The sequence below is a fragment of the Arvicola amphibius genome, chromosome 8 (assembly GCF_903992535.2).
Source record: "Arvicola amphibius chromosome 8, mArvAmp1.2, whole genome shotgun sequence".
In the NCBI taxonomy this organism is placed as follows: Eukaryota; Metazoa; Chordata; class Mammalia; order Rodentia; family Cricetidae; genus Arvicola; species Arvicola amphibius.
In genome coordinates this window covers 616133-626354 of record NC_052054.1, presented here as the reverse complement: position 1 = coordinate 626354, position 10222 = coordinate 616133, and the positions used below count along the sequence as shown (strand labels likewise).

The window sequence follows — 10222 nt, the reverse complement described above, 5'->3', positions numbered from 1 at the left end:
GGTGGTGGTACAGGTGTTTAATACCCCAACACTAGAAAGTAACATAAGGAATAAGACAGGGACTCACTCTCTTTTCAGTTTGAGGATTTCATAGAGGTAAGAGCTTGTAACAAGAGGGCCTGCTTGTTGGGGTTTCTGTCCTGCCCAGTTCCCACAGCCAGTAAATCCCAACTAAATCACACAGAGAGTCTGCATTGGTTATTAAACTGATTGGCCCATTATCTCAGGCTTCTTATTAACTCTTATACTTACATTACCCCATTATTCTTATCTGTGTTATCCAGATGACTCAATACCTTTTTCAGTGAGGCAGTCACATCTTGCTTCTTTGGTATCTGGACAGGACTGGGGTGGAATGGGCTTCCTCCTTCCCAGGATTCTCTTGCTCTCATTGACCTGCTTCTACTTCCTATCTGGCTGTCCTGCCTATACTTCCTGCCTGGATACTGACCAATCAGTGTTTATTTAAAACATAATTGACAGAATACAGAATTGTCCTGCACCAAGAGCTCTCTAGTCTTTGGCTGCTTTGCTTTGTTTACCTTTCAGTTTGAATTCCAGTATCTGTCTATGGGTTTTTATTGTTTGTGCATTGTGTACTTATCTTCTGTAGCTAGACTCAACCCTGGTCAGGGTTCCAATCAGTCATCCTCAATTTACATTTGCCACACTCACAGACCTTCAGCACAGTTATTTATACAACTACTACTACCCCAGATTTTTTGGCATCTCTGTCAGGATCCTAGCTACTGCCTGGCAATTAGAGTTTTTAAAATTCCTTGAACCCTGCTATGACTTTCCTAACTCTTTGTAGCCATTGTGTAAACTACATGCTTAGGTATATTTACTATTTGGTGTGTGATATGTGATCAGAGAGTTAAGTTTTGTAACAAAGAACTTGCATTTGTCTTAGCCAACTACCAAACAAAGCAAGGCACCTGACAAATTTCTCCCTAGAAAACAAATATGCCTTGGGACTATGCTGTTATTCTATAAGTTCTAACATTGTGGAAAGAATTAAACATGTTCATTTATGTTGCTGACATAGCACGCTCATATGACTCCCCAAATATAAATCAATGAACATCTTTAAACTCTGAAGTTGTTTTAAGAATTATGTAATATGTAGAAATATGCCTTGTTTGCTCAAAAGTGTGTGGATGACACAAACGGAAGATTAAAAATGTGCTTTTCCACGAGCTGTTATTTCTCGCACATCCCGGTGTCTTTCCTAACAAAGCCAGACTGATTTCCCTGTTGGCATTCTTACATGGGCAGTCAGTTTAAAGGTGCTCCTCATGGGGCTGGAAAGATGGTTTGGTTGTAAAGAGTTCTTGCTGTTTTTGCAAAGGACCCAGATTGGATCTTAGAACCCTCATGACAGTTCACAGACATCTGTAGCTCTAATTCTAGTGGATATGATGCCCTCTTCTGGCCCTTGTGGGCACCAGATGTATATGTGATACACTTAGATATACCGGGCCAAACACACCACACACACACACACACACACACACACACACACACACACAAAACAAAACTCATACACCTAAAATGAAAATAAATAAGTCTTTAAAAGCACTCCTCTTTTCATGCCTGAATTTGACATCTAAGGTTGCTTTCACACTCATAATTGGAACATGTATTGTTAATGATAAAGCAATGGCAATGCTGAAACAATGAGCACTGACTGAGAACACTCACCCAAAGCAGGTCCCTCTCCTCCTACGTCCTGTGAAACACCGTAAATTCAGCACCATCAATTCAGTTGTCAGAAAGCACATAGCCTCTTGAGTATTGAAGACGATTTGCTGATCTTCAACACAGCACTGGGATCTAGATGAACAGAGAGAGCTCAAGGTCATGACCCCATCCATTTACTTACCTTTAGAATCTTTGAGCTACTTTTGAAAAAAATCATAAAATTTTACCACATGATGTGGATGCAGTTATTTTGCTGCTTTCAGGCCTTTGGATTTTTCTATTATTGGCTAAAAGAAAGGACATATTTAATACTAGAGACAAGTATAAATTTTCATACCCAAACTAAAGACATGGCCTAAGTTTGCCTTTGTTGTAATACTTCATATTCATTTTACCCATGTGAGCATTGTTTGTAAGATAACAAGGAAGTGATATCTCCCATCTGGAGAGTACTATGGATGCTGTAATGATAGCCTTTATATTGTTAAGGAATAAATCTTTATAGGAGTTCTAGTCCTACATTTTCTGTGTGCTATGTTTTCATTTTTAAGCTAGTCAAAAGATTAGTTCATCTTTAAAATGGTAATTTTGGATCCATAAATAAGAAATAAAATGTGATTATGACAATATAGAGAAAAATAGTTGTACAAGGGTATAGAGAACATAGAACAATGTCATTTGATTCCTGCTCATTCCCAGAAGCTGTTTCCCTATTCTGAACTTGGAACAAGACAGGCAACTAAAGGAAAATTTAGTGGCCTTTACTACCTGTGCACAACTTACTTCATTTAGTTTAAAGCCCATATGATGGTGAATGTTCCTAAATACTTCAGTAAACAGCAGACTATTTCTTTTGTAAGGAAAACTACCTGTGGTAATGAGTCTTTTAAACAAGAGCAGTGTGATCAAATGTACTCGTCCTATTAGGCTGAAAGAATTTCTCATGTGAAATAAGTGTGTGGATTAGGTAATTATCCAGTGATTCGGGGCATTGATCTGTTCTTACAAATTGTTGAACAAAAGAAAGGGAGAGAGCCGGGCAGTGGTGGCGCACGCCTTTAATCCCAGCACTCGGGAGGCAGAGGCAGGCGGATCTCTGAGTTCGAGGCCAGCCTGGTCTACAAGAGCTAGTTCCAGGACAGGCTCTAGAAACTACAGGGAAACCCTGTCTCGAAAAACCAAAAAAAAAAAAAAAAAAAAAAGAAAGGGAGAGAAGGAAGGAAGGAGGGAAGGAAGGAAGGAAGGAAGGAAGGAAGGAAGGAAGGAAAACCTTGTGATTCTTCCTAGCCTTATCCTCTTTATATTTACATTAGCAACATTAAAGGCTTTTCAAACATAACACCGTGACAGAAAATGGATCTGATTCATTATAAATCCATTATTGTCTAAAATAAAATTGTTTCTTCAAACTGCAGAAAGACTACAATGAAGTAGTCTCAGATACATAAATGCCACCAGGAGCAGGAAGGGCACTGTGGAAAACTCCGGAGAAGAACATCCATAAGACAGAGAGACGAAAGCAGATCAGGGGTCAGGGTTTTGTCCATTACTATAGCTCTTTGTTAGCAGATTGCTTTTTGCTTGGTTTGGTGTTGAATTTCCTTTCTTTATTACAGTTCTTTGGTAGATCAGAAAACCAACCATTTTTTTTTTCAGGCAGGCCCATTTAAGAATAACTAAATAATTCCATTATACAAGTTTGCCCTGCACCTTTATGGACCCACAGGGGAGTCAGTTATCTTGCTAATTTATAGGTTGGCTGCCAAGGAGATGAAACAGGACAGGTTCAGCATTTGTTTTAATCCAGAAAGGTTGGGATGAGGTCTCACTGAGCACTTTACACACAATGAAGCCAGGTACGTTGCAGGATGTTGATTGTATAAGTCAATGAGGAATTACCCAACTACTGTATAAAAAGTAAAAATCAAAATATAAGGCCAGTGCCATAGTCACCTCTGTTTCCACGGAGACTGTGATGTATGCATGTTACTTTTAGAGGAAAGGGTGAAAACTGACTTTTTTTTAAACAGGGAATTAAGCACTCATATCAGTTTTCTTTCTGCAAATGGTGATGGAGCTTGAAAGGCAGGTATGTAGATTTTTAGACCCTTGCTACTTGCCTGAACAAAATCATACGCAATTTTCTCCATTTGTCTTAAAAATATCTGAGGAAAAAAAAGTTCTACAAAATAGTCTTCCCATTAGTACAGTCACAACACATTCTGGATGATACAAAACTTGAAGGACACGGTAAAAACACCAGAAAACCTCTGTTAGAAAAGACCAGCTTCTCTATATATCTGGTTTTAGTGCTTTGTGAAATCAGGTTGGTGTCTCTTGGCTTCTGACACTTTCTTATCTATCCAGATTTCTCAATAAAATGCCTATTTCATAGAAATCTTTTGTAAACTTTCTTATTAGTTGAAATTATTGCTGTCCATTTGTAATTGGAAAAGAAAAATGTTTTAAGAAATAACTATACTACATGTGTGATTTAAGTGACAGCATCAAAGGGTAAACAAACAGGGAAAATGAAAGGATCTAAGAGAATAGTAAAAAAAAAAAAAAAAAAAAAAAAAAAAAAAAAAAAAAAAAAAAAAAGCCTTACTTGCTCTTTATGATTTTAAGAATAGAAAATTGTTAATTTTTTGTTATCACTAAATTTTTATATTTTCAAAATGTGGCCATAACAATGCTTTGCGGAAGGTTGTTTCCTAATTTTCTGAGAAATTGCCATACTGATATCCAAAGGGTTATACCAATTTGCATTCCCACCAGCAATGTAGGAGTATGCGCTTTACCCCACATCTTCTCCAGCATGAGTTATCATCAATGTTTTTTATCTTGGCCATTCTTACAGGTGTAAAAGTTTTCCTCAAGACAAAACAATACCACTTTGGGGTATACACCCAAATGATGCTCAATTGTACCACAAGGACATGTGCTCAACTATGTTCATAGCAGCATTGTTTATCATAGCCAGAACCTGGAAACAAGCTAAATGCTCCTCGACCAGAGATGAGTAAGGAAAATGTGGTACATTTACAAATGGAGTACTACACAGCAAAAGCAGTTGGTTGTCCCTATAAGACTAGCCATGCCATGATTGCACCAATCATACATCTTGCCAGACAGGCAATTATTGTAGTTCATAGGGTATATACAGTTGGATAGAACTGTTATGGCTTTTCTCCACTAACAATTTACATAACACATTCTGGCACTATGAAAGTTACCCAGAAGAATAACTCTAGCTCATATATAGCTTGATTGCACAAGGTCCTGCAACTCAAGTATGTGATATCTTAAACAATATGGTCTTATAATTTACTTGTGGTAGTCAATCAAGGATGTTAGCCTACAATGTTTGGAGGGGGCATTCTCTGGGGCCTCCTTGACCAACAACTGGTAGGGAAGCATCACAATCAGGTACTTGAATTTTCATTTAATAACAGGATTCTAGGAGGAAGTTTCTCAATCTATGCAGGGTCTTTCAATTTAAATTTGTTTTATTTTTTCAGCAGATTTATACAAGGTAGATTTACATAGAGCTTTTCTATACATACTTAGCTTTGATTCATCTTCTAGTGTGTGGTGATTTTTTTTAATTTTTTTATTCATTTTACATACCAACCACAATTCCCTCTCCTTCCCCTATTCCTACTCTCCCTTATCTTTCCCCAACTCCTCATCCACTCCTCAGACAGGATAAGGCAAGTCAGCAAAAGCTTGCTACATTAAATTGAGGAAGGACCAAGTCCCTTCTCCTGCATCAAGGTCCAGCAAGGCATCCCACCATATGGAATGGGCTCCAAAAAGTCAGTTAATGCACTAAGGATAGATCCTGGTCCCACTGCCAGGGGGCCCCAAAACACACCAGGCTTCATGACTGTTGTCCAGATGCAGAGGGCCTAATTCAGTCCCATGCAGGCTCCCCAGCTGTTGGTCTAAAATCCTTGAGCTCCCATGAGTTCAGGTAAGCTATCTCTGTGAGTTTCTCCATCATAATCTTCACACACACACACACACACATACACACACACACACACACACACACACCTTTATTCATATAATCCCTCCTCCCTCTCTTCACCTGGACTCCCAGAGCTCAGCTTGGTGTTTGGCTGTGGATCTCTGCACCTGTTTCCACCAGTTACTGGATAAAGCTAGGTAACAAAGAGGACACATAGATCTTCCTGGAAAGAGGAAATAGATGAGATATCCTGGGTAAACTGGGGATAAGGTAGAGGGGAGGGGAGGGGATGGGAACATGAGAGATCAGGATGATCGAGTTGAGGAAAGGAAAGAGGGTGACAGTAATGAAAGAAATCGAGAGGGCCATTATGGGGTTAGAGGTAAACCTGGTACCAGGGAAACTCCCAGGAACCCATAAGGATGACCCCAGGTAAGGCTCCTAACAATAGTGGAGGGGGTACCTGAACTAGCCTTCCCTTGTAATCAGATTGGTGACTACCTGAATTGTCATCATAGAACCTTCATCCAGTAACTGATGAAAGCAGAGATCCACAGCTAAGCCATGGGCCAAGCTCTGGGAGTCCAGTTGAAGAGAGAGAAAAAGGATTATATGAGCAAGGAGGGGTTAAGATCGTTATGGGGAAACCCACAGCAATAGCGGACCGGAGCTTATGGGAGCTCACAGACTCTGAATTGACAGCTACGGAACTGGCATAGGACTGATTGAGGCCCTCTGTATGTAGGTGACAGTTGTATAACTTGGTCTTTTATGGGCTTCCATTGGGAAGTCAACAAAGTCTGAAAGCCTGTCACATTTCTTGAGGCAGGACTAAGGCCCTCCTCCCTGTATCTAGGCTGAGCAAGTTATCCCCCCTATAGGAAATGGACTCCAAAAAGCCACTTCATGCATTACAGATAAATACTGGTTCTTTGTCCAGGGACCCCCACAAACATCCCAAATCACACAACTGCCACCCACCTTCAGAGGTCCTAGTTTGGGCCTATGCAGCTTCTCCAGCTGTCAGTTCAGTGGTGTGGGACAACATTCTTGTACCCTGTAAAGATTTGTCACTTGTATTGGTTTAATAAAATGCTGATTGGATAGTAGCCAGGCAGGAAGTTTAGGCCGGGCAACCAGAACAGGAGAATTCTGGGAAGAGGAAAGGCTCAGTCTGCAGTTGTCTCTCAGACATAGAGGAAGTAAGGTGATGCCTCACTGATAAAAGGTATAAAGCCACATGGCTAACTCAAATAAAAATTCAAGGGTTAATGTAAAATATAAGAATCAATAAAAAGCCTGAGCTAATAAGCCAACCAGTTTATAATTAATGCAAGCCTTTGTGTGATTCTTTGGGACTGAATGGCTGTGGAACTGGGCAGAACAGAAACCTCTGTCAACAAAAGTACAGAGTCAGTGAGCTCCCACTAGCTCAGGCCAGCTGTTTCTGTGGGTTTCCTCATCATGGCCTTGATCCCTTTACTCATATTATCACTCCTCCCTCCTTATGACTGGACTCCAGGAACTCTTTTTCTCTATTTCTTGTTTAAAGACCATTAATTTCAAAATGGTATTTATTCATTCAGTATATGCCTTAAGAAAATCTGCAGTAATTGTACTTGAAAACTAAAGTTCACACATACAAAAAATCTCATACATTTGTATCATTAGAATCAACACACATAAGAGTAAACACTCTGGGACTCTTTAACACCTGAAGGGAAAGATATATTTTACTTTCACTGGGTTGAATTGATAAAGGTTTTTTCTGACTTCAAACAGAAATTATGTACCTAATTATATTTCCTGAAATCTTTTTTTTAAAACCTCTTCTTCAAATCAACCTAGCATTAGCTTGCATTTCACTTGTTTTGACTCTGAATAGAGCCATTTTTACAAAATGACTTCCTTTAATTAGGGATATGAAACATACAGAAAAAATGGTTTTTATCATATGTCCTAGTTACCTCTGTCAATTTGACACAGCTTATAGTAACTTGAGAAGGAAATCTGAGATGTTGCCCAAATTAGAATGGCCCATGGGTGGCATGTCTTGAGTTTTAATTGATGTAGTACCTAAAAAAACATTGTATTATCTTGTTAAGTTTGATTGCTATGTATTTAAATGAATCTTTAAGCAGACTATTACATAGAAATTTAACACACCTGAGGAATTCTTGTGTACATTCTAACTTTCTAAGAAACCCCTCTCAATAGTATATACCTCATTGGGTATATAGGTCTCCAATCCTGTTTTTATATGTGTTTCTTTCCCTATATCCTTTCTTTTGCATGAAAAAGGGGAAAAGGTTTTCTGTTTATGTTGCTACCACAAATAAAAATTAAAAATAGGATTCTCTTATAAAGTAAAATTGCATGTTGTATATATGACTAAATGCTACAGAAATCATAAATATAATCATCACTCAGTGAACAATTAGATTTACTTTATGGGATAAAAGTGGTATTAGCATGGTATTAAGACTACCTAAACCAAACTTGATAGTGTAGTTTTAACAAAGATCATAATTCTTCACAAGAAACACTCACCAGAACTCACCAGCCTAATTTTCCTCAATCTGTAAATATTTCTAACACCCATTACACTATTAAAACAGAAGTTTAGTAAACTTTTTCCTGTCCCACTTCTAATAGTCATTTTATTGTTTTATTTCTTGATACTATTAAGGGAACAACATCTCCATTTCATAGACATAGTCTTGAAATCCCTTGTAGCTTGTTGCAGGAGTCCTCTAATTTGTCTCTCTATCCCTACTTCATCCTTTTCCCAATCCACCTTTTACCTCTACAATGGTAAGAATGGTATCTTCTTAACATGTAATAAATATTGCCTTAAAATAAAACACAGATTTATCACATGTAGGAGTACAGAACCAGAGAATTATGAGCCCCAGTCTTGATCATTGTTGCAGTACCATAGAGAAAATACCAAAGTAATTATGAGTTCCCAAGAAATCAGTTTTAGCAGATCCATCACCAGCATTAGAGATGCTAGTCGACATTGCCTGCCTCCTCTTGTCGATGTCCCTCCTGAACTTCAGTAGGGGATAACACTGTAATGGGTATGCCTTTCAGGGTCAGGGATAAACAGTTCAAACAAGGAATAGAGTTGATAGTTACAGAATATTAGAAAATGACAACTGCCAAGGTTTCCAAATGACTTAATGAAACAAACAATCATGGGGGGGAGGGTAAGAAAAAAATTCATAAACTAAATCCAGCATTAAAACAGTATTTTTGAACATGTGTTCTTATGTGGGTTGAACAGCAGTTCCTAAGCTTGCATTAGTTACATGTATCCTATAGGCGGCACTGGGTAGGACTCCCCAAGTTAGGACTACATTGAAGAGAGTGGGATTTATGCATGTTGGACAGCTCTTTGAAATATTTTCAAGCCATCTTGCTTGAGGTATAGAGAAGCATCTATGGAAAAGTGCAGGGGTACCATAGCAACCGGGAGGATGCTGTTACAGTAAGCGACTGTGCAGGATCTCCCATACCATCCTCTTCCTAAAGATGGGCATGTGCTGCTGAGAAAAGGGGGCAGGTTGGTCTCTAGAAACGTAATCTGCATATTTGCAGGTAAACACGCCACAGTCGCTCCCGTTCAGCTGTTGAGGAATCTCCTCTGATGTCATGCTGTATTGCTTCCACTCCAAAGGGTCCAGCTCAATGTTCCTTCGAGTCTTGCTCTCATTTTGTAAATATTGAAAGATGGTCTCACAAATGCTCTGCCCTGTGTATCCCATGGAGTCGTAATATATAATACCCTGTTTTCGTAGGTCGATTTCTATTAGGCTCCAGTGTGTGTTCTGGTGGATAGGCACTAAAATAATTTCCTTTTCAAAGAGACCCATTGCTCAAGTCCATCTCTTCCCAGCACTGCAGGCGCCGTGTTTCAGCTTAGGGTAGGAAACGGTGCTAAGCACATGAAGAGCAGGGCAGCCTTCCTCTTCACTTCTCTTAACCAGAAGATTCATGTAAAAATTGATTGCCCCATCATTGAGCCATTCACCAGGCTCTAGGGTCTGGATATCGCCACGAGTAATGCGCAATTTGAATGCACTACATAAGATTTCCTCTTGGGGTCCAGGACCTAGTGTCTTCTTGATTTCTTTTTCCATGTCCTCGGTAATATCACGGATTTCATCCATTCCTCTGCACTTCCCTTGGTCTTCACTGCTAAATTGAAGTTGGGGGTGTGTTTTTATGTATTTTTTTAACATTTGAAAATCGTACAAGAAAGGTAAATGAATTGTACCAACTGTTTCTTTTCTGACCCATCAAACTCTATTGGAATTGCCTAGGTTGTAGACATATGTAACCATAGGATGTGGCCAAGCTGCTGCCTGTCTGTCCAAGATTCATGTAGACCTGTGGGCCATAGGTTGTGGCTAAGCTGCTGCCTGTCTGTCCAAGATTTATGTACACTTGTGTGGCTATCGGATATGGCCAAACTGCTGCCTGCTTGTCCAGGACTGTAAAGACAAGTATTATGGTCATCCAAAGACACAGTCTTTCCCA

The 10222-nt window shown here is 39.3% G+C and overlaps 1 pseudogene; it reads right to left on the bottom strand.

Moving 5' to 3' along the window:
* Positions 1–9165: 9165 nt before the first annotated feature.
* On the bottom strand, positions 9166–9924 carry LOC119820671 (annotated as a pseudogene).
* Positions 9925–10222: the final 298 nt, after the last annotated feature.